Source organism: Dermacentor andersoni, chromosome 6, assembly GCF_023375885.2.
Source record: "Dermacentor andersoni chromosome 6, qqDerAnde1_hic_scaffold, whole genome shotgun sequence".
Taxonomy (NCBI): Eukaryota; Metazoa; Arthropoda; class Arachnida; order Ixodida; family Ixodidae; genus Dermacentor; species Dermacentor andersoni.
Window position 1 is genome coordinate 8,666,864 of NC_092819.1, and position 24,672 is coordinate 8,691,535.

The following is a 24,672-nucleotide window of genomic DNA, read 5'->3' on the forward strand; positions in this document are numbered from 1 at the left end:
TTCTATCTCCCATATACTAAGGTTTCTTGCCGGTAAAACCTGGGGCACATCCATGGCATCTATGCTTCAACTATACAGGACGCTCTTCCTAGGATACTTGCGATACAGCACACCAGTGCTGTCCAATGCTAACAAAACTAACATCCATGTCCTACAGAGCATTCAAGGCCAAGCCCTTCGAACATGTCTGGGGCTACCTCGAAATGCTTCAACCGTGGCAAGAATTGCCACCGCAAGAGACCACCCAATAATGACCTATATAGCTATCGACGCCCTCCGGGCGCATGTTCGCCATATATCCAGAGTCCCTGACCACCATCTCGCTCGCTTGCCTGAGAAAAGACCCAAGGCAGCGTTCTCCAGATCAATTGCGGCTAACCGGCACTCTTTGTCTTTGAGGCACTCACCCGCAACAAGAACGCCATCCCCTATGTGGTGCTTGAAGAAGCCTCCTGTGTACCTTGCTGTTCCAGGAATAGTGAAGAAAGCTAGCCTGACCACCGCGGCTCTCAAGCAGATCACATTGGAACTTCTGCATTGTTCATACGCTAACCGAATTCACGTTTACACGGATGGTTCCGTCTCGGAAAATTCTACGGGCGCCGTTGTTCTACCATCTCAATCGGTCGTCATCAAGTTTAAGACTTCACACGTAACGACATCTACAGCTCTGCCCATTAATGCCAAGCTTAGGTAATTAGATATTAGGGCAGTGATGGAAGAGGGTATGTCAATTTGCGTGAGCTCTGTAATGCGGAACTTATGGTAAACTGTATCGGATGCTTTACTTAGGTCAAGGTAAAGAGCGTCTGATTGGCCCCTAGTAGCTACCACACTGGAAGCACGGGTAATAAATGTGACCAAGTTCTGTATTGTGGAGCGCCCTGATACAAAGACATGCTGTTCCTCTATTAAAATGTTATTAGCACTAACGGAAAGCAAGGAATGCAATAGAGATTCAAACACTTTTGACGCAGTGCAAATCATAAATATAGACCGATAGTTAGTAACTGCACTTCTAGCACCCGATGTATGTATTGGCATTACGCGTGCTACCTTCCAAGCGCTAGGAAACGTACTAGACTTAGAGAACTGTTTAATATGCTTGTGAGAACAGGGAAAAGTATGCTTCCGTACGGCTTAAGCAGTCCAGGATGGATACCATGAGCACAACAAGAAAGGGAAGGCGACAAGGGAACCGATCGGTTTCCTTATCGACAGATGACAGATTGCATGAGCATCGATATAAGAAGGAAAACCAGCTCTCCGGTCATATAAGTGCGCATTGTAAGGCTCACAAGTGCATTCCAGATTTTGATAGAACCTGTGTTTTGAACAGAGCTGATGATCAACTGACAAGGGAGATATTGGAAGCGCTTGAGATCAAGAAGCGTGGTGATGATTGTATCAGTGAAGTCTCAGTTTCTCTTTCGACAAAGGAACTGGCGTATCTTGGGAGCGACACTTAGAAGTTATTCTGTATCGTGGCTTCCTTGTGCGATGTAGATGACGGCCCTGTTTCTTCTCCTTGTTTTGATCCTTGACAGCAGCTATATATTCCTACGTCAAGAAATAAAACACTCAGTCATTAGTGCGCCTACGTGGTTGTCTCTTGTCTCCTTCCTTCGTCTGTTGTTTTATTTGGCGCCTTCTTTGTAAACTACTTTGGTATTCTTAAACATCTCTCGGCTCAAAAGGGCAATCACAATATTTGCATCCTCCCTTCCCGACCGTGCAGCCTCTATTCTTGTGCACTGATATATTGCCACTTGGAAAGACAGTTTTCCTTACTCTTGTAGCCTTTTTCTTGAACTCGGCAAAATCCACGTGGACGACTTCAAACAGTATGCCAGAATGTTGAGGTAGGGCTATCTCGTCTGTTCTCTGAAGGTACTTTGCTTTGTGGACTTGACATCGAGGGCAAGACTGAACATATCGCTGGACGTCATCTTTCATTTGTTTCCACCGGAAACGCTGAAAAATCTTGCGATAAGTTCGCCAGAACCCGTCGTGCCCTCCAGAATCCGGAGACTCATGATGAAGTTCCAAGATTTCAGGCACCATGGTTTCCGGGACTACGAAATTTCCATTGTGGAACTCCAGTTCTTTAGTTCCCTGCCACAGCAGAGTTGCGCTAATATTTTCCTTACCACGGGTTACCGAAAGTCTCTAAAATGTGTCGGAATCCTTGAGGTGTTCACCACGTCTGTGATGGACAACGAACCCAAACTGCGTGAGCTCACTCACCTACCTCACGATTTTTCCTCTAGGGTCTGCGAGGTTAAGGATATAAGTTAAGGCTTGGTGATCGGTAATGAGCGTGAAGCTCCTGCCATCCAGGTAAGGTCTAAAATAGCGTACGGACTATAGGACTGCCAAAGCCTCTTTCTCAGTAGTCGTGTAATAGAGCTGTGCTTTCGAAAATGTATACGAACAATACCCCACGACCTTCTGTTGCCGGCTCCGTGGAGCTTCTGTATCCCTTTGGTAAAGCACTGCACCTGTGCCGTAATAAGAAGCGTCGGTGTTCAGCTCGAAGGGTAACTTGAAGTCTGGAAGCGTCAGAATCGGATCAGACGAAATGATGCTCACAAGGTTTTGATAAACGGAATCACGCTCTGTTCATGTAAATGGCTCACCACGTTGCTCGAGGCTTCACTCACTGAGCATCATCGGAGGAAGAGCCTCCGCGGGGTACTGCAAACGTCTGGGCGTGGGAGGATCATAAAATCAGGTTCCACGACATCACGACACACTACCAGTTACAAAGACGCGTATACCCATTCCCTCACGCTAGGTTAGACAGGACGCAAGCAGTACACTTCCGACAATTACAAACGAACTCTTACAGAAACGCCAGACTCATGCACGCCATGTATTCAGACGTGTACACTACAAACAGATGCACATCATGTGGCGAGGATGCCACACTTAATCACATGTTATGGAAGTGTCAGGACTTAACAAACAAGTCGGGCAGTGCCGACACCTCCGTCTCTTCCACCGCCAGCCTCCGCTCGCGCTGGAAGACCGAACTGCTCAGCTCGAACCTGAAAGCACAACTCTGGACCGTCCAGCAAGCCGAGGAAGCCGCTTCGAGACAAGGTCTTGGAACTGCGTCCGCGGCGGGTGCCCAGACCCACTAAAAAGACGCCGGACTCGAATCTCATTGATTTGAAAATAAAGTTTACGTTCTTCTTCTTCTTCTATGTTATTTCTGGAGGCAATTTGTCTTCGTCGCATAATCTCTAATGAATGGCCGAAAATGCCCCGCAAAACCGAGAAATACTCGCAAAGAATGTAGGTCATACGGCGTCTGCATTTTTGAGATTCGTTCAACTGATTCCTTCTTTGTTGTCTTGGTTTGGCCATCAAACACTTTACCTAGGAACACAACTTTTCTTTGGAAGAACTCACTTTTCTTGTCATTAATCTTGAGCTCCGCATCACTCAGTGCTTGAAGTACACTAGCTATATGCTCTGAGGGCTCCTCCGCATTCCGAGAGTAAATTATTATATCGTCGATGCATACGTTACAAAACTTCCCAAGGAACTGCCGCAAGACGCCGTTCATCATCTTCTCGAACCAAACGGGTGAGTTCTTCCATCCAAACGGGAGTCGATTATACTCATAGATGTCAAAGGGCATTATGAAGGCAGAATATTTCTTGTATTCTTCAGTAAGGGGAACTTACCAAATCCTTTAGATAAATTAATACGCGGAAACACTCTGCATTCACTCGTCTAGTCTATGATAGAGTCTACTCGTGGCATGGGAAAAGGAAAAAAAAGCTTTGTCTGCTTTAGTAGAGTAGTTTGCTGGGCCAGTTGGCGCATGGTGAGCATATAACGGTTACCAGCAAGTACGCACTCGAGCACAAGAAGTAGAAACGGACAGGACAACGATGGACCGAGACTTACGAGTTGAAACTGCTATGGCACTAACGCAAATGCTGGCGCGATCCGTAGAACAGGAAACATGTAGAAAGGAGCCCAAGGTAGAAGAAAAGTATTTTAGCAGAGTAGTTTGCTGGGCCAGTTGGTGCATGGTGAACATATTGTCTGCTTGTTAATTTGCATGTAGTCCGTGCAGAGTCGGAGGCTTCCATCTTCCTCAGGTGCAATAATGATGGGCGACGCGAATGTAGACGTGGATGGACGAGTGATCTGGGCATCCAACATCTTTTGAAGCTCGTTCTTCAGCTACATTCCCTTCTCCCGTGACATATTAAATGTTTTCCCCTCACCACTGTAGTATCTCCTAACTTAAATGGTACCTAAAACTTGGTAGTTGCCTTGGGATATCCCTTCAAGCATAGCGATTCCGGGTAAGGCATCTTAACATCTTCACCTGATGATGGCTTCCGCAGGCTCCTCGAATACGAAGCTGAAGAAGCGCTGAGAATGTGGCGCTTTTTTTCTATGGTTAATTCACCAGTCCAGTACATGTCAAAGTGAAGTGCACTGGTGGCTGAACGTGAAAGAAGTAATTCATAGGGTACTCTGTTGAGTACTAGCGCCTGCGCAGCCACACTGTTATCGAGACACGATATGGTTACCCAGGCCCATTTATCGTGAACATCTCGGCTCCCGTCATATCCGTGCACTTCTACAGGCCGTCTCTGTTATACTTTCTGACCCTCGGCAATAGTGGCATTTGTATTTCTGAAGCCTGCTCCGCTGTCAACTAACGAGCTCCTTTCCTTTCCATAAACAAAAACAGGCATGTACAAGAAGCTTGCATGCGACAAATAAACAATTTCTCTTGGTGTCGTTAGGCGGAGGCCGGAGCACTCTTTATTAAATTTTTGGTCACATCATCTGGTTCTTCACAGTGGCTTGAGCCTCCTTGGTCATTCGGAAATGACACGGGAGTAGCGGTAGACTTCCAGCTTGCAAAAGGGCGTCTTTCGTCAGCTCGTGCGGCAGTTGGACACCTTGCATCAGGCATCATGGGTTGCCGCTGGGGTCCCGAGTCTTGTAGGTAGAGGTTTCGCATTCACTGCAAAAGTTCTTCAACCGTTTTGAGCCCTCTCACTTGTATTTGCTTCTGAAGGCCCGCACTCAAACCATGAATGATAAGCGGAACCACGGATGAATCAGGCAAGGCTGAGTCAGCCAGCTGGAGTAATTTCCTTTTCTCATTAGAATAGCTGAGTGAAGGTACAGGTCTGTATACATGAATGCGATAGCTTTGTCCCATAAGAATACCTTGTTCTCGCCAAAAGAGCTGAGAAATCTTTCCATCCACTCCGTCCAGGGCTTGTTGGTGTGAGCGTTGACACGCAATTCGTACAAACCCTTCACTATTCCTGAAAGGAATAGTCGCATGTTTTTCACTTTATCCTCACCACTGTGCCAGTAGTTTTCATTACAAGCATATTCATAAAATGTTAGCCAGGGCTCGGGTCTACTGAACTCTCCATCATGTATGTCTGGCTTCAAGTGTTAAAGATTCAGTCTGTTTATTCCTCTTTCAGACACGTTTACAAGCAAACGCATTAATTCATTTTGCTATTTCTCTTGCACTTTAAGAAATTTATCAGGCTGACGCCACTGTCAGACGAAGTAACGGTGTCAGGCTTCGCGCAGTTTCGAATTGGAGTGGGAACACAATTCTCATAATCTTGAAGTTTCATATTCAGGTTCACTTTTTCTTTCGCAATTAAATCATCTGAAGTGAGCTTTGTTCTAGCGTTTATACAGGAGGCAAATGCGTCGGTGCTCACTGCTTCCAGAAGAGCTTGTTCCTCTTCATCGTGATGAGTTGCTGCCAAGATTCGGATGCCACCCCTTATTACGGGTCTTCGTACCCCCTTATTACAAATTGGCGCAGCTACAGCTGCGCCAAATTGTAACTTTTGCCTGAAGCAAAAGCAAGAGTTTGACTCTTGCAAACTCCTGCCTTTGCTTCAGAGTTCTTGATGTGTTCGACTTCGTCCTACCATCTGCTAGCCGCCTGGTTAGCTCAGATGGTAGAGCGGCTGCCCCGGGAAGGTGGTGGTCCCGGGTTCGAGTCCCAGAGCAGTACGAATTTTTCTTCAACTGCGAAGCTTTTCTTTCGAGGAGCCCGTACGCGTTTCCTTTGTGGCAATTGCTACGATTGGCTGGATGTCTCATTTCACTTTATTAATTACTTCCCTCCTCCTTGCGGGCCTCCGCAGAACTATTACGTCAAACGGAATTACTTGTACTTACTAACTGAAATTCAATTAGTAAGTACAAGTAATTTTCCCTATGTTTTCCTTGGTGTCATTGTTGTCTTCTCACTCTGATGCCGGTAATTTCATTCGGCACTAATCCTTCCAACAGCACCGAAACAGTTTGCCTGTTGAGGCGTTTTATGTTCCCGTCAGGCACAGCATAAGCGAAAAGGATGGTGTTGGTCACAGGCCTTCATTGTGGTCTTTCGTTCAACGTGCTCGACGACGAAAAGGTCCTGGTGTTACGTCTCTTTGTTTCACGGCTCACAACAAGTTTGAAGTCGTCGTCAGAGGGCTCCTCGCTGCTCAGTTAGTGGATACGGGTGTCCTCGCTGTTAGAATGGCTGTGAGGGCCCGTCCACTTTCTTGACGCGGTTACCGTCACCGAATCTAGTAGGCGTCCGAGGTAGTCCACGTCCATCGCCGAGGGATAAAGAAGCGACGCCTCAGAGGTACACGTATAATTCCACAAAAAAAAAAAAGCAAGAGATACGCAAACAACGTTCTACCATGCAACTCTTCCTGCTGCTTGAAAACGCTCAATGTTTGTAGTGCTCAGTGTTATAATAAAATGTGCAACGACAGCGCCTAAAATGAAGCTTCCGCTTATCTAGGCCTGTGTTACCCGCTTTTTGGTGTGCACGATCTTGCAGTTTTACTGCCATTATTTAGTTCTTTAGAAAACCAATTTGAGAGCTTTGACATATGGCGGTTCTGTAGGTATGAATATGTGCATGCCATCTTCAATGACTTTAGCAAACAAATTAACCTGTTCATAAAAATCAGCTGTCCCATCTTGGAATGACCCGTCATTTTTTTCAAGATAATGGTACAAGCCAACGCAAGAAAAAGTTGAAGGTGCGCTTCGTGTTATCATCGGAGTGGACGCTGCGTTTCTGTGCTGCCCGTACTAGTGAGACAATTAAAGGAAGGTGAAACTTGCTTGGCGCAATTAGATAAGCATTGCTACGCGTGACGGAAACAGTATCACGATTTGTGAGACAAAGATGTAGAACATTGTCACAGCAGTTCTCAATGAAGTTTAGCTGCTGCAGGGAATTAAGAGATAAAGTGAAGTAAGTAATAACATTTTTGATAAATGTAAACGGAATTCTATCAGACAGTATTATTGGTCCATGAAATTCTGGGTACATTAATGTTTCTGATAATTAGCGATTTGTGATTATCATTCGAAATTATAACGGTTTTATTTGGTGCCAGAGAGAAAGAGAAAAGGATGCATAGAAAGGCAGGGAGGTTAACCAGAGGCAGTTCCGGTTGGCTATCCTGCACGGGGGAAGGGTGAAGGGGGATAAAAAGAGAAAGAGAGCGGAAGGGGGAGATAGAAAGAAATAGAGACGAGCACGACCAAACCACGTACACTAAAGAGCGGTGGGGGGTGGCGTTCTTACAGTCTATCGTGAAGCCCCGCAGACCGCAGGAACCTTAATAACGCGAGTAAGGCCTTTAGCGTGGATAACACCAAACGCTGCAGGGGTTACGTCAGGTGCTACATAAAGTGCACCCAGCAACAACCATTCACCACTTGAACAGCTCATGTCTGTCCAGACAGCTGCGCAGACAACATGAAGAGTGCGCGCAAAGTAAAAAATTTTGAAGGCTTTCTGGCAGGTCATTGTCTGACTTTGAAGGACTGTTCGCCCGACCTTGCAAACACTTCAAATCAGGAGAAGGCGACGAGTTTTCCATAAATTGAAGAAAACTGGAAGCAGTGAGCACGCGAAAGAATTACAAGCATTAAAGGAGCAGTATAAAGCAAGTGTGGAAAAAGTAAAAGAGAGATATTTCGAGGGGCTCAATAATAAAATGAAAACTAATCCCAAGTCGTTCTGGTATTATATCAAGGAGTGCGAATCTGATAATGTTGGAGTCAGCGAACTGAATTTTAACGAGACAGTTATAGTCGATGAGGAAGCTAAAGCCACATGTTTAAATACGTATTTCCAATCCGTGTTTTTACCTAAGCGTGACGCTCCTTCCCAACCGCACCCAAGCACGTTTCCACTGATGCCGCCAGTGGAACTGAGTGTTTGAGGTATACGTTCTCTTCTTGAATCCAAAGCAGTTGGTCCTGATGGTATCTCTCCTCGTGTACTGAAGCGATGGGCTGCGCCCATTTCGCTTTACCTTTACATAATTTATACTAAGTCCCTTTCAACAGGCACTTTACCCGATGATTGGAAAATTTCCCATGTTGTTCCGGTTCATAAGGGTGGCTCAAAAAAGTATGTAACAAATTACCGACCCATTTCATTAACATCGATACCATGTAAAATTTTTGAAAATATCCTAGTTAAGCACATATTGACCCATCTTACAGATAATAATGTTCTGATAAATGAGCAGCACGGTTTTCGCAAAGCATTTTCTTGTACCACGCAACTTGTAGTTTTTTCATGAGTTGGCTTCCAACGTTGACGAGGGTGGGCAAACAGATTGTGTCTTTTCAGATTTTCGAAAGGCCTTCGACACCGTGTCGCACTCCCTTCTCCTCGTCAAACTGCAGATTCTAAATTTTGACCAGAATGTACTAACTTGGATAAACGATTACTTGTTCGACAGGCGCCAAAGCGTGCTTTTAAATGGGAGGTGTTCATCCTATGTTGGTGTATCGTCAGGTGTGCCACAAGGCTCCGTCCTTGGAGCGCTCTTATTCCTTATTTTTGTTAATGATATTTGTGTGGGTATTTCATCGCGCATGCGTTTATTTGCCGGCGATTGTGTTTTATATCGGCAGATTAGGAACGCAAGTGACGTAGTTTCTTTGCAGGACGATTTGGATCGTATTACAAGGTGGTGCCAGAAGTGGCAAATGACGTTGAGTCCAAAAAAAGTGTGTGCACATGCGTGTTTCCAAAAAAAAAAAGAAACAAATTGAAACAGCTTACAGCCTTAATACGAACTGAAGTACGAACTGACGCGAGTGGTCATGGCATCGGCGCTGTCCTCGCTCAGCGTCAACAGGGCCAAGATCGTGTCATCGCTTACGTTAGCCGCCTTCTTTCCGCGCCCGAGCGAAATTACTCCATTACAGAGAGAGAATGTCTCGCGCTCGTATGGGCAGTCGCGAAATTTCGGCCGTACCTTCTCGGTCGGAGCTTCTGCGTCGTAACTGATCATCACGCCCTCTGCTGGATCTCCTCTTTGAAGGACCCAACTGGACGACTTGCACTTTGGGCCTTGCGTCTCCAAGAATGTACATTTTCTGTTATGTATAAGTCGGGGCGTCTGCATAAAGACGCTGACTGCCTGTCCCGCAATCCCGTGGATCAACCGGACGATACCGATGCAGACTCTGACATCAGTGTTCTATCCCTCTCCGGCTTCCTCCATATCGGCGACGAACAGCGCAAAGATCCTGTTCTTCGAACACTTATGGAACGCCTCAGCTCCTCGCCCAATGACCCGTCCCTCCGAATGTTCACCTTGCGCGATGGAACTTTATACCGTCGTAGCGTTCGTCCTGACGGCCCGGAGCTCCTCCTAGTCGTTCCCAAGCACCTTCGACTAGCCGTGCTCCAGCAACTTCACGACGCTCCTACTGCTGGACATCTGGGCATCACTCGTACATACGACCGCCTGCGGCGACGCTTCTTCTGGCCCGGCATTTATCGCTCTGTGCGCCGTTATGTCGCTTCTTGCGACCTGTGTCAGCGCCGGAAGACCCTGCTATGCCTCCCGCTGGTTTGCTGCAACCAATTGATATCCCTACAGAGCCCTTCTTCCGCGTGGGCCTAGACCTCCTTGGCCCCTTTCCAATTTCCATCAAAGGAAACAAATGGATTGCTGTAGCAACCGATTATGCCACGAGATATGCCATCGCACGAGCGCTACCAACCAGCTGCGCTACAGATGTCACCGACTTCTTACTATACGACGTCATCCTGCACCACGGCGCCCCTCACCAGTTGCTGACGGATCGCGGCCGCTACTTTCTATCGAAGGTCGTCGATGATCTGCTCCGCACCCGCCGTGGTTGCTCAGTGGCTATGGTGTTGGGCTGCTGAGCACGAGGTCGCGGGATGGAATCCCGGCCACGGCGGCCGCATTTCGATGGGGCCGAAATGCGAAAACACCCGTGTACTTAGATTTAGGTGCACGTTAAAGAACCCCAGGTGGTCGAAATTTCCGGAGTCCTCCACTACGGCGTGCCTCATAATCAGAAAGTGGTTTTGGCACGTTAAACCCCATAATTTAATTTTTAATCTGCTCCGCTCCTGTTCTACAGAACACCAGATTGCTACCGCGTACCACCCTCAAACGAACGGCCTCACCGAGCGACTCAACCGCACGCTAACTGAAATGCTGGCCATGTACGTTTCCGACGATCACCGCGACTGGGACGTCGCTTTACCATACATCACTTTCGCATTCAAATCGTCCCGTCACGACACTGCCGAATTTTCACCATTTTACCTGTTGTATGGCCGCGACCCCACCTTGCCCTTTGACACGTTGCTACCTTCCGCAGTACAATCGCCCAGCACTGGTTACGCTCGCGATGCTATTGACTTAGCCGCCCAGGCCCGGGAAGTCGCCCGTCATCGCCTCACAGTCTCGCAAGCTTCTCAAAAGCGACGCCACGACCTTCGGCACCGAGACTCCCATTTTTCACCTGGTTCCCTTGTCCTTCTCTGGACGCCTTCACGTCGCGTCGGCTAGTCGGAAAAACTACTTTCCCGTTATTCTGGTCCGTACCAGATCTTACGCCAACTGTCCGACGTGACATACGAGATCGCCTCAGTCGGTCAGCCTTCAGTGCCTCCCAACGTCACCAGCGATGTTGTTCACGTCGCCAGGCTCAAGCCCTATGTCCCCGCATTAAGTGAGGATCTATAACTTGCACCGGGACGGAGCTACTCCGCCGGGAGGGTGATGTTACGGTGAAGGGAAGGAAGAAGTTGGATTGGACTGGAGGAAGACGAAGTCTGGCAGTTGCCTGAACGCCATTAACCTCAGTTTTAAATATACATTATTTTACACTCGTGGGCCTGCTTTCTTCCTGCAACAATATGTATGTGATTACTACTGAACTAACATGCAAATATCTTGGTGTTGTTTTATCGCATGATTGCTCATGGAATGCCAATATTGATTATGCTGTTGGTAAAGCAGCAAGGGCTCTTAATTTTATCCAACGGAACCTAAGATGGGCACCCCAGAATTTAAAGAACACAGCCTACCTCACCTGTATTAGGCCGATATTGGAGTACGCTTGCCCTGTATGGGACCCGATGCAGGTCAGGTCTATAGATAAACTTGAAAAAATTCAGAGTAGAGCTGCGCGGTTTGTTTTAGGGCGGTACAAGCGGACAGACAGCTGTACCGCTATGAAAACGGAATTGGGTTGGGAATCGCTTTCTTTGCGCAGAAAAATAGTGCCGTTGAAGTTTTTCTTTTGTATTTTTCATGGCAACACTGGAATTGCTTGTAATAACTACTTTTATCAACCCAATTACATATCCAGTAGAAATGATCACCGACACAAAGTGAAAGAGTACCGTGCAAGGACAACTATGTTTTACAATTCCTTCTTTGTGATGACTATCAGAGATTGGAACCGGCTGCAAGAGACGCAAGTGTGCTGTATAGATGAAGAAGCGTTTTAATTAAGTCTGTAACCCCCCTGCTGTAACGCCTCTCTGGCAAAGCGGGGCACTCACTGAATAAAGAATAAAGAACTTCCGTTAGCAAGAAGAGTAAAACGCGTATGACACGGGAAATCGCAGAATCTGAACGGGTTTCTAGACTTGGGGAGAGATGTGTCGGCACGGCCTCCATCACGCTTTCAGACAAAGAGCTTGCATGCTTACGCATGCATAGGTGATAACGCCTGGCTTGGACAGCACGTATATATTCGTGAGTCATTCACAATAATGTTTTTGGGAGTTCAGTGTTCGCCCTTGTCGTCTCGTCTGCGTCCATGTATTTTTGCGCTGCCACCTCTTCATACGCCAACAAGTGTAACTCGCCACATTAATCCAAACAACCTCATGATCGCACTCTATAGATACAAGCGACGGACACATGCTATCGCGCTATCAACAGCGATAAGGACGCCGCCACCTTACTACTTCCGGAGGAATAAGGAGGAAAATACACAGTTGTTGCTATTTCAGGTAAAAGCCAGGTTTCACTTAAAACTATTACAGAAAGAGCAGAAGAAACTGTATTTGAAAAAAAAGAAAAAAAACTTATTGACTTTGGTGCGTAGGCTTCGAACATTTTGATAGAAGATGCATACGTGTACTGCGTCGCCGAAACGTTACTTTCCTATTGTTCGATCTTTCAGTGCCTCCTCTACTTGCTGCTCCTCGCACAAGATCGTGCTGTCGTGGAGCGTACCATGAAACGGCTTGAACAAGCAAGACCTTGGCCACAAAGAAGAATCACTGAGGCGGTTGAAAGTGTCGTTGGAGACCGCGACATGGAATGTTGTACACTCATCGTATTTCGTCTTCAGCCACTTAACGCACAATGGTGTCGAGTCTACAGAATATAGATGGGCAGCGAGTTGCGAACTTGTCGTGCATGATGAGAATTTCGATACGAAAAGAGATTTCGGTGTTGGGTGACCTTCCGCGGGCGACGAGAGACGTGGTGAGCTGACGTTCATCGCCCCTGCAGTCGCCTATTTGCCGTTTCGTTGGAGTCCGGTGCACCAGCAGTCAGCGACTTACGCGAAGTTGGCTAACGGCGAGCAGAGTGCACACTCGATGCAGGCTGAGACGCGCTCGCTGCTCCCGCGGCGCACACGCTCGTTAAGAGGCGCTCTGCGCTGCGACTCCGCGCGCAGAGAAGCTTCAGGATGGCGAGCATAGGCGAGTCGGTCACGGAGAGCGGCGACAGCCTCGGTGTGGCAGGCATGGTCGACGACCACTATCCCACCGAAGTCGGTCATTGTCCTCACGTAGAGCGGCCATGACGTCGTCACTTAGGACACCCTTCAGAGTGTCGAGGAGAAGGCGGTAGTTGTAATAATAATAATAATAATAATAATAATAATAATAATAATAATAATAATAAACAAAAGTTGCGCAGATAAGATAGACCCTTTACTATCGCTACTACGGCTGTCGCAGCATTTCTTGAACGCCGCTGTCGTGAGTGCAGTTCCGCCTGCCGATGAAACCCGCGCAGAACGAATACGAGTGCAAAAGACTACACCGTCAGCCAAATGGCACGAACACCACAATGAGAGCAAACGGCTCAAAGCGTGCGCAAGCGCACCTAGCCCCTTTTTATTTACGACCTGCACGTGTGTACCTAATTCTATGCAGGAAGCAGACACACGCGCAAGCCCTCAGGAACCGAGTCATTTCTCGGTGGTCCCCATCCAAACAGCCACGCCCACAAACAGGGGCAACCCTTTGGCTCCTAAAAAGAAGGCAGCCGCCGCCAACGGACCTGCCGCGGCCCCCAAATAAAGTAACCGCTGCGCGCCCCGCACCCATCTGTCCGGCCCGTTCTTGAACCCGCGATCATCAATCATCACGCGATGGAGACATCACAGGGCGGCGGCGTCGCGTGGCTGCCATTGTGGTCAGGCGGAAACCCAATTTACGAGCCATTCAGGGCAAAAGCGGTCCCGCCAAAGAGGCAGCCATTTTTACGCTCGCTTGTGTAAAAAAAAAAGGCGCGCCACCGTCGTTTAAACTCCGCCGCAGATGGCGGCAAGAGTTGCGCAATGAACGCCGCTGGACGGAGCCGTTCGCCGATATGTTTATGATGGCCGGCCGCACTGAAACACGCACGCGCTGAACCGCAGTCGAGGAAGGAAAGCGGGGATGAGCGGACAATGAGAAAGCTGAGAAAGGAAAAAAGAAAAACGTATGAGGGAGCGCGGCTTGTTACGTGTGTGGCCAGTTTTTCAAACGCTTCGAGAGCAGTCGCGACTGCCCACGCTTTTCGATGTGATGCATGGCCAAAGACATGACCGTACATGACCGCGAGGGAAAGTCACCGATTAATAATGTGGACAGGAGCGAGGGCGCGAAGTAACAGAAACCGCTAAACTTCTCTCGACGACGTGTTCACGCAGACCACTGCTAAACCAAAAATCACGCCCGCTATAACTGTACAGAGAGCAGAGTGCCGGAGGGAGGGGAGTGACGCACAACCTGAATCGAATATGAGCTCGGAAACGAAACCGTAGCATAGCGGTGCGCTTAAGAGGCGGAGCGTTGGCAATCTCGCCCCCCCCCCCCCCCCTTCCCTCCCGGCTTACCCTTTCTGCCGCGGTGACACAAAAAGCAGGGACGGGGTGCTTTAGGTAAGATGTTCACTCAATCCCTCTCCCAAAGAGCAGGCCATGTCTGAGGCACTTGCAACAAAATAAAATATACGTAACAAATGAAAGCAAGGAAATCTAAGAACAACATTCTCATTCTGGTGCAACGCAGGAACATTACATTCACCGCATTGAAGATTTTTTTTTTGTTTTCGTCTGGCTCGTTTTGGTTACTCCCCGCTATTCACTCGAAACGGCAAGGAATAAAAGGGTTGGGTGCCAAGCGCTCTAGCACCTACAGCGGGTTGCCGCAATTCTGGCTTCCCTTCCTACGCTACCAACCCCCCCCCCCCCCCTGCCCCCAGAAAAAAAGAAAAGAAATGAACGCGCCCTAACTCGTGCCCCTCTCATCCATCGCCGATGTGCCTCTTGTTTGCCGCCAATAAACTTCAGCATTATTTGCGCTCTCTAGATGCGGATACGTATCGCATGCGCGTTGGCGCCTGCGGGAAATGCAGCGTCCCGTTTGTTCCGCAGTTACGTACTTTCTTCTTCATCTTGTTTGTTTTTGAATAGCAGAGTTACTGCGGCTGAAATGACGGCCTATGTATGCTTTCTGGTTTCGCTTTCTGGTGTGATCCTGTGCCCATGCTTCTAGCCATTTCTGTTTCGTCCTTATTCGGTTTATCTGACGTCACTTCATACTATATTAACTTGTTTCCAAGGCCAACTTCAGCGTCTGCAATATGTAGTTTCTTGTACTTCTCGTTGGCTATTTTGCGGGGACCACGTCTTCAGCTCATAGGTGCTCGTGAACCTGGAAATATAGCCAGGGCGAGAAATACACCGGCCCACAGCGCATGAAACCGGTTGAATTTCGAAATAAATAAAAAAGACTTGCCGCGGCGGTTAACGGCCATGGCGTCGTGTTGCTAAGCACCAGGTCGCGGGATCGATACCCAGCAGCGGCGGCCGCATTTCGACGGGGGCGCAAATGCAGAAAGCGCCCCTGCATTGGGGTGCTCGGTAAAGAACCCCAGGTTGACAAAGATCCACCCGTAGTTTGGGCCCCCATGCACTGCGGTGAGCCTCATAACCATATCGTGCTTACAGCTCGTAAAGCACTATAATAAGTTTTCAATAAAATAAATATGTTAAGGAGCGCTAAGGTGTACCGATGATTCGGGTATATTAATACTAAATAAATAAGCGGCTCCATACGTGAAAAGGCCGAAAACGCATCGTCGGCACTCACAAAACACCGCATCAAATTACAGCCGCAAGTAACATGATTCTGGCAAAGTTATGTCCTCACAAAAAATTTTCATAATGAATTTCAAAAGCAGATTGGCCACTCTGTTTCAGTTTAAGCATTTTCTTTGCATATCCTTTAAACGCTTGTTTAGTTAAAAGAAGCTTGTAAGCTACCCTCGCTCTAAAAAGAGGGAGTGACACTTGCTCTATTTACGGAGAAACCGTTACGTCCGGTATGTTTGACACTAACCGTAATAATTTTCTAATTTATTTATTCAATTTTGCTTAACAATACATGATTGTCATGATGCTTGAGGTAAAAAGTGTCATTATATAGTCACACGAATAGGCGTCTAGCACCATATTAGCATTCATGGCACAAAATATTCACATACAGGACTGAAATTAACTACAGCACGTAGGTGCACAACTGCAAAAAATAACAAGCGGATTTTGCCTGTTAGCGTGGGCACTGAGAAGTAACAGTACCAGAATTTACAGAGAAGAAGAAGAGGTGCCGAGCAGTGCGGACGTATCCACGTCGGCTCCCGCTTTCTTAACTGTTTTTGGGCGTCTTTCCAAGAAGAACCCTGGATATATATACCTCACCGGAACCGCTAAGTTTCAAGCAATCCGCCGATGCCAGAGTTTTATCGGTGGGTGGACTTTTCGGCATATTCTGAGGCTTTTGCTCTACGATCACGCCGTCGAGGGAGCTAGCCTTAACGGGCACAGCCTGCTCTCGGCGCGGCGGTGCAGGCAGGCCTGCCTGTAGAGGCAGTCCCACGCTTGCGTTTTGCCGTCTCTGTGCGCGACTGAAGCGACGACACGTGCGTTCATCGAAAGCGACGCCATGCCTGAAGTCGTAACTGTGGAAGGCATGGACGTAACCCAGGAAGATCTGAACGGTGCTGGGTGGATCACCGCCCTCAACAACCGTAAAAAGCAGGAGACGAACAGGCCGCCATTACGAGATGGCCAACGTGGTACCGTGAACAAGCCGGCTGGCTGCCGCACTGCCAAGGGACCGGTTAAAAGTCTGTTGTCGCAAGTAACGGCAGCTTCGCGACTTCCGAAGCTCCCGAAGGAACAGATCAAGATTATCGTGCGCCCCAAGGGAGGCCTAGACATATCAAAAGCCGACGTAGTACTGCTCGCTCAAGCCCTGGCCATGGCGGCGGCCCTGCCTGAGCATCAAACGAAGGAAGACACCGTGTGCCCAAACAAGGTACAGAATATTTTAATCATCGCCACTCCGCACGCCTCTAATGCGAGGGCCTATGCGAGACTAAATAAAATCCATACTAAGTACGGCGCCTACGAAGTCGCGGCGTACGTCGCCGCCCCCGAAGATACGTGCAAAGGCGTCATAAGGCACATCGACCCCTGTCACGATGAAGGCACGCTTAGAAACATGATTGTGAACGAAAGAAATCCCACGGCACTAGAAGCCAGACGAATCAAGAACTCGCATGTAGTCGTGATTCTATTCAGAGGCATGCGTGTGCCCAACCACGTGATCTGCGGCACGGCCTTGTTGCCATGTTCTTTATACCGACGCCAAGTCGACGTTTGCCATGCTTGCGGCCACGTAGGCCACCGTGCGGATGTTTGCATCAGCAGCGAGGAAGATAGAAGCAAATGCCGCGGTTGCGGAAAAGCAAAAGCGTACGACGAAGAAGAACATCAATGCACCCCCAAGTGCGAAGCGTGCGGCGGGCCCCACGTCACCGGAGACCGAACGTGCAAAAAGCGCTATCAAATTCCCTACATCGTACGACGCCGACGCCGAAGACGCCGACAAAGAGCAAGGAAGGCACAACTTGACGAAGAATCTGACGTCACCGACGCAAATGGCGACATCTCGTTGGCTGCACCAGCTGCGCGGAGCGGTTCCATCCTAGATACCCGATCTCTATCCGGAGGGCGCTCACGCTCGAGAAGGAGAGAATCCAAACCGAGGCAAGGAGAACGCTCCTCAAGATCGAGATCCCGGTCTCGCTCCCAGTCCGTCAAGCGGGCCACGGGGACCGACAAGGTCAAGGGAGCGACACAGCCGTCTGGGAAGAAGAACGCATCAAGCAAAGAAACGACAGGTGAGGCACAGCCAGAGCATATGATCGATCCCCGTATCCAAGCGCTCGAAGCGGAAAATAGGGAACTTAGACGCGAGCTCGCAGAGCTTAAGGAATCCTTTAACAACATTAAAGGAAAACTCATAAACTGGCATGAGGTTAGCAACAGTAAACCAGGCCCGTTAGCCGGGCAGTCGAAACGCAAGGCGCTCAACCCGGAACCTTTTAGCGACACAGAGGAGGAAGAAGAGGGCGACATAACCGAGGTCAACGAGACCCCGTCCGCCGCCTCGGCTTCCCCCGTCAAAAACGAGGGTAAACTGGAAAAGACCCTGAGTTGGATTATGGAAATGCTCTCCGCAATAGAGTTCAGAGTAACGCTATTAGAAAAACCTAGGGCTCAGCCCAAAAGTAGACAAACAACACATACTGAACCGCTCCCGACGGGATTAAATCCCGACGGGGGCGCCACAGGTTTCCAAAGTTTCATAGTAAACAAGATGGCTAACACAAATAACAATACCGTTAAAATTTGGCAGTCGAACTGCGCTAGCTTCCAGAGGCGCAAGGCTCCGTTAGGTCAGCTCATCAGATCGGTGACAGACAAGCCACAAGTCATTTTACTGCAGGAGACGCTCGCGGAGAAAGAGATTACTCTGTCGGGGTATCGCGCAGTAGCGTAAAAAGGCGAAGCGGGGAGAGGCATCGCCGCCTTAGTTAAAAAGAGTGTCTCCTTTGTGGAGCACACCGTTCCAAAATATCGTAGCGGACTAGATCGAAGCACAACTGATCGAGCTCGTGCCCAGTAGATCGAGCAACACGAATGTCTTTATTCTTAACGTCTACAGTTCGCCTGCAGATAAGAACAGAGACTTCAATGCACTATTCCATTCCGCAATTAGGGCAGCCATAAACGCGCCCCTCTTAATTGCGGGGGACTTCAACGCTCCGAACACGGAATGGGGATACGGCTTTAACAACAAGAAGGGCACAAACTTAGCCGGATGTGCAGCCGATTTTAACCTCACGCTTGTTACAGATCCTAGGTTTCCCACTAGAAGGGGTAATTCGGTCAGTCGAGACACAACGCCAGACCTCACATTCTTCCGAAATATCGAGGGCACGTGGGATAATCTGCATGAGGACTTGGGTAGTGACCACTACGTTCTCGAAATCGCGGTGCAGGTCAAACCCAAACCTCCGGTCAAATACGAATACGTCGATTGGGATCTTTTCCGGAAAATTCGAGCCGAAACCGCCCCCTCAAGCGAATCCTTCAAAGAACTGATTACCAATATTAAACAGGCCGTCAAAAACGCGACCAAAGAAATCAGCACAAATCTTGAAGTCCCCAAAATGGACTCTCGGTTAGCGCATCTCCTGGAGGCTGAACACGCTCTTGGAGAGAGGTGGAAAATACAGAAATTAAATTGCCGACTACGAGCAAAACTAACGTCACTAAACAAGGAAATAGAGTGCTATTCCAAGCAACTGGCCCTGCAACAGTGGGACGAAACGTGCAACGAAACGGACGGTAGCATGAGAAGAGGTAGTAAGTGGAATCTGCTTAAAAGCCTCCTAAACGATAAACAGTCCCGGAATGCGCTAAATCTCACCGTCGATAGGCTCATCCATAAGCAGGTCACCTCGGGCCTCACAAACGATGTAATTGTCAACGACCTGGCGCGAACTTACCTACCCGTCAAGGAAGGAGATTCGCAAGGCATAAGCGCGAGAGCGGCTTACACGGGGCTGGACAGGCCAAAATTAGACGAACCTTTTACGATTTCAGAAATCAGAGACGTACTCTTCAACCTAAATGGAAGATCGGCCCCGGGGCCAGACGGGGTCACCAACAAGCTCCTCCGGAACCTGGACGACAAGGCCATCGAAATCCTAACGGCAGAGATAAACGAGGTGTGGAGCTCGGGGCAGGTCCCATCGGAATGGCGCACCGCCAAGGTGGTGCTCATTCACAAACCGGGGAAACCTCCGCACATAAATAACCTGCGTCCCATCTCTCTAACATCGTGCATTTGCAAAGTGGCAGAACATGCAGTACACAATCGAATCGTCGAACACGTAGAAAACCACGAACTATTTAGGCATAATCTAATAGGTTTTAGAAAGGGACTCTCCACACAGGACGCAATGCTCCTCCTGAAAAGATCTATATTCGATAACGAGACGCGGGACGTACGAGGTATCATTGTACTCGACCTCGCTAAGGCCTTTGACAAGGTGGCTCACGAACACATCTTGAACGAAATTTCCCATCTCAACCTAGGGCGGAAATTCTTTAATTTCACTCTCTCGTTCCTATCGGAAAGGAAAGCGTTCCTTCGACTGGGCACGATCTCGGGCGGTCCGTACGAACTGGGAAACTGCGGAACCCCTCAGGGCTCGGTCCTATCCCCGCTACTATTTAATATCACCATGCATAAACTCTCTGAAAGGCTGGCCGCACTCCCAAAAATAGGCCACGCAATCTATGCAGACGATATCACAATCTGGTCCCCGGGGGGATCTTTGGCCGATCTAGAGCAATCTCTCCAGGCGGCCATAGATGTAACGGAAGACTTTCTTACATGCACGGGTCTGAAGCTGTCACCGACCAAATCCGAACTCCTCCTCTACAGAGAGTCGAGGCAGGGCGTTAGGAACCTCGAGCCTCTGGAAACGCTACCAGCCGAAATTACAACACGAGAAGGGCACCCCATTCCGAGGGTGAACTCCATCAAAATTTTAGGACTTTTAATCAACGCCAAAGGCTGTAATGCAGAAGCTCTAAACAAGCTGGGCGCGCAGGCGAAAAATATACTAGGACTCATAACTAGAATCGCAAGCAAAAGGGGGGGACTCAAGGAGGACAACCTACTCAGGGTCTTCCAAGCTTTCTTCATCAGTCACATTACTTACACGGCACCTTACCTCAAATGGAGCAAAATTGAAAAGAACAAACTCGACACGCTCATCAGGTCCGGCGTTAAAAGAATGCTCGGTATTCCACAATCCGCTAGCACATTAAAACTACTTGAACTCGGAATTCACAATACCACAGACGAATTAATTGAAGCACAGTTTATTGCACAGATCTCCAGGCTTTCGTCAACTAAGCCGGGAATCAAGATTCTTGATGAAGCTGGTCAGCTCCCTAACAGGCACCGCTCAACCGACACCGCCTGTCTAAATTAGCCCGTGAAGGTATAAAGGTTGAGCCCGTGCCGAGGAACATCCACCCAATATATAACGAAGGTCGCAGAAGAGCGCGGGCTAGAGCCATCCTTCGGCGAATCGATCCTTACGGGGCAGATGCATTCTTCGTTGACGCCGCCAAATATGGCAGCGAAGACAGGTTTGCAATCACGGTCGTTGACGCGTGCGGAACACTTATCAGCGCCGCGTCAATCTACGCTAAACACGCGAACGAGGCGGAGGAAACCGCGATAGCCTTGGCTCTTCAAGCCGCAAAAGGCCCGGCGTCCATTTTCTCCGACTCGCGCACGGCGGTCTGGGCTTTCTCGTCCGCTCTAGTTTGTAAACACGCAGCCGACACAGTTAACAGATGCTTTCCTATTAATACGCGAGAAGAAACCGCAGGTCATACCATAGCATGGTTCCCGGCCCACATGGACGATGCAACTAACCGAGCGGGTTGCAACCCTAACGAGCGGGCCAACTGCCTGGCGCGTGAATTCACGAACCGCGCCCGAGCTAGCGGTCCGGCTCTCCCGCAGGATTGCCCCTTCAAAGATAAACTTACAATCTTTCACGAAATTACGTCACATTACAGACACAGCAGGAGAAACTTCCCTCCCCCCAGCCCGAAACTGAACAGGGCTCAGGCTGTTACTTTCAGGCTTTTACAGACGAGATCGTACCTCACCCCGAGAGCACTTAGTTGGATAGACCCGAACTTTCCGCAAACGTGCTCCAAATGCGGTCACGCGTGCTGCTCCTTCGACCACATGCTCTGGCTGTGCCCGTACAACGTCGGCTCCGACTTTCATAACCAGTCCAAGTGGGACGCCTTGCTGAAGAGCTCGGATTTTCCAAACCGACTACAGGCCGTCCAGAGGGCCCGCGACGTCGCGGAGAGTCACCATCTCCCTGTCCCGTCGTGGGCGGAGCCACCAACTTGATCGGGGAACCTTCGGTTCCCCCAATCAAGTTCCTCAGGACACTCTAATAAAGTTCTTGTCACTGTCACTGTCACCAGAATTTACAACCAGTATACTACTACAATAAACAAGTAGTCCTGCTACAAAAGTTCAAGTACAATTTCAGAGTCAAGAAAATATACCTTCGATTGCTTGCTAAATGATACTAATGAAGGAGAACGGGTAATTAAAGACAGTAATTGCAGGTGGGTATATAATAGATTCGCAATTTACAAATTTTATCATTGCATTCCATAATTAGTTCGTATCAAATGCCTGAACTCATATTTTGGGGAAGTGTTAGTGCAACGGATGTCACTTAAAAAAAAATAGAAAGAAGAAAAAATTTGGCAGAGCTTTTTTTTTAGATTTACACTATGAGGTGACCCCGAATCACAATAATACCTGGTAACTGTCATTGCCTCGGGTTGCAATATCACTTTTACGCACAATCAAATATTAAGAAAAAGGAGCATGCAGATTCACGTACAGACATTGCTCGCGCTGCCTATACCCGAAGACCTTTTCAACCGACTTATAAAGGCATGGTGTTTCAAACTACAATATGGTGCTAGTACGGGAGTCTCTGTTCTACGCAATTAAAGAATAAATCCTTACAGCCCACTTGTACGTTTAGATTAATTTAATAGGCAACTCAACACAACACAATCCTGTTAATAAACACCTTTCGAGTGTGGCTCAATTGACGCTTTCTTACCTTTTGTCAATTAAGTTCGTATTTATTGTCAGTCAATTCACGAGTTCCAAAGTTTAGTCAATGAAATCTTAATGAGCGTACTCATTACAAATTGACGTTGAATTGATTATTTGAAGACACCCGCCGTGGTTGCTCAGTGGCTATGGTGTTGGGCTGCTGAGCACGAGGTCGCGGGATCGAATCCCGGCCACGGCGGCCGCATTTCGATGGGGGCGAAATGCGAAAACACCCGTGTACTTAGATTCAGGTGCACGTTAAAGATCCCCAGGTGGTCGAAATTTCCGGAGTCCTCCACTACGGCGTGCCTCATAATCAGAAAGTGGTTTTGGCACGTTAAACCCCATAATTTAATTTTAAATTTAATTATTTGAAGACTCAAGATGAACTTGATACATAGTCAATTGAAGCTCAAAGTGCAACTTTACACGGGTGTAAAGCAATATGATACGTGAAGAAACAACGTTGGCACCTAACCGGCTCGCGGCCAAAACATAATTGCAAAAGAAAGGAAACGACGAGGTCTCGCGACACGGCTCACCACGGCTGGTTCGACCGAGAGGCAGCGCATCGCGACCGCTGTCGGCTCGCCCGGAGCGACGTCCCTGCAGCGCCGAAGTCGAGCGGCTAGATCCGCCCCGTCGCGTCCGTCGTGGAACGGCGCGGTGTCACGGCGAAGCGTGGCAGCACAGCCACGACGACGTCGGTGGACCTGCGGCTTACAGTCCCGCCGGGCGCAGCCTATAGGCGCTCACTCGCTAGTCACACCCGGCACTCGTATGCGTGCTCTGCAAGCGCCTGCCTGGCTTGCGCTGCTGCAACGTTCGGCCTGTTCGGCTGAACTTGGATTGCGCACGCGCATTTATCGCCTTCGCTGCGCCGGTGGCATGCTGCCCCAGCGTGCTCACTTTTTATATTGCTCCTTTCTTGAATAGACCTTAAATTTTACTGCCTTGCGCTATCATGAGTTACGTATCGGGGTTTCCTTGTAACACGACGATTACTTGTAACATCACCTTCGAAGCCCCGGAAACGAATATAAAATAAGAAGAAAGCTCACGAAATTGCGTGTGATTCGAAGCCAGAACCCCACGGCTCTGAAGCAGGTGCTCTACCACGACACCACAACGCCATTGCATTGTGTTAGTGCGTGTGTCAACTCTCTGAGTTCAGAAAATGACTTTAGTGGGCAACATTAAAGAGTACATCTGAATATATAAAGTTCCTTCTTTCGTGGTTGTAATTAGGCACTCGATGTCCCACAAGAACAAGAAACACTCCTCCTGGTCTTCTCTCACCTTGCAAACAGAAAAAAAAAAGATAGTGAACTTTTATAACCTTACTGAGCTCTACAGTATGCTTATAACGGGTCACATTACTGTAAGCATAAAAATATAAATTTGCTTCTTGATTTATTTATACTCACCTTGAAAGTACGCAAGAAGGGATAAGACAGTGAACAGCGCGCCTCGTCGTCTTCTCTCGTCCAGTGGTCCCTCGCCCACGTTCGCGTTACTGCCAGATCGATGAGGAAGATTTTGAAAGGCGCACCAAACATGCAAGTGGATCTTTGCCAAAGTTGCTCATTGCATTCGAAGTAATTTTATACCTGCAAACTTACGTAAGCAATCCTGAAAGTCATTTTTCGCTTGCCAATCCACATTAGTTGAATTTCAAGGAATAAATGTATGGCTGCGATATTCAAACACCGATTATATTGCACGGAAATAAATAAATAAATATGATGAAGATCAAGTGAACTTGGCCTTGGGCGCTCGCACAGCGAACGCAAACAGAGTAAAACAGGCGTTCTGGCGGACGGCCGGCTGTCCGGTTCTTTACAATGGCGCAGGCAACAGGACGAGCAACCTAAGGCATACCAGTCTTCAGGACAGTCCTCGTGAGACCATGCCGTCCTGGGTGTTTCCTGCGGCCAGGAAAAGCCGTTCACGCTTGCCTTGCTATGGATCTCTTCCACAGGACGTCATCGACTTCTGAGCCGCCAACGCGTGCC

At 48.5% G+C, this 24,672-nt stretch overlaps 1 protein-coding gene across 1 annotated transcript in view; it reads right to left on the reverse strand.

Annotated features, from left to right (window-relative positions):
• The window catches only part of Hey (Hairy/E(spl)-related with YRPW motif), a 111,916-nt gene extending 88,472 nt beyond the window's left edge, over positions 1-23,444 (reverse strand). The window contains exon 1 of the mRNA XM_050169847.2: positions 23,200-23,444. The gene's annotated coding sequence lies outside the window, so the exon portion shown is untranslated. The remainder of the gene's footprint in view (positions 1-23,199) is intronic.
• Between the last annotated feature and the right edge of the window lie 1,228 nt (positions 23,445-24,672).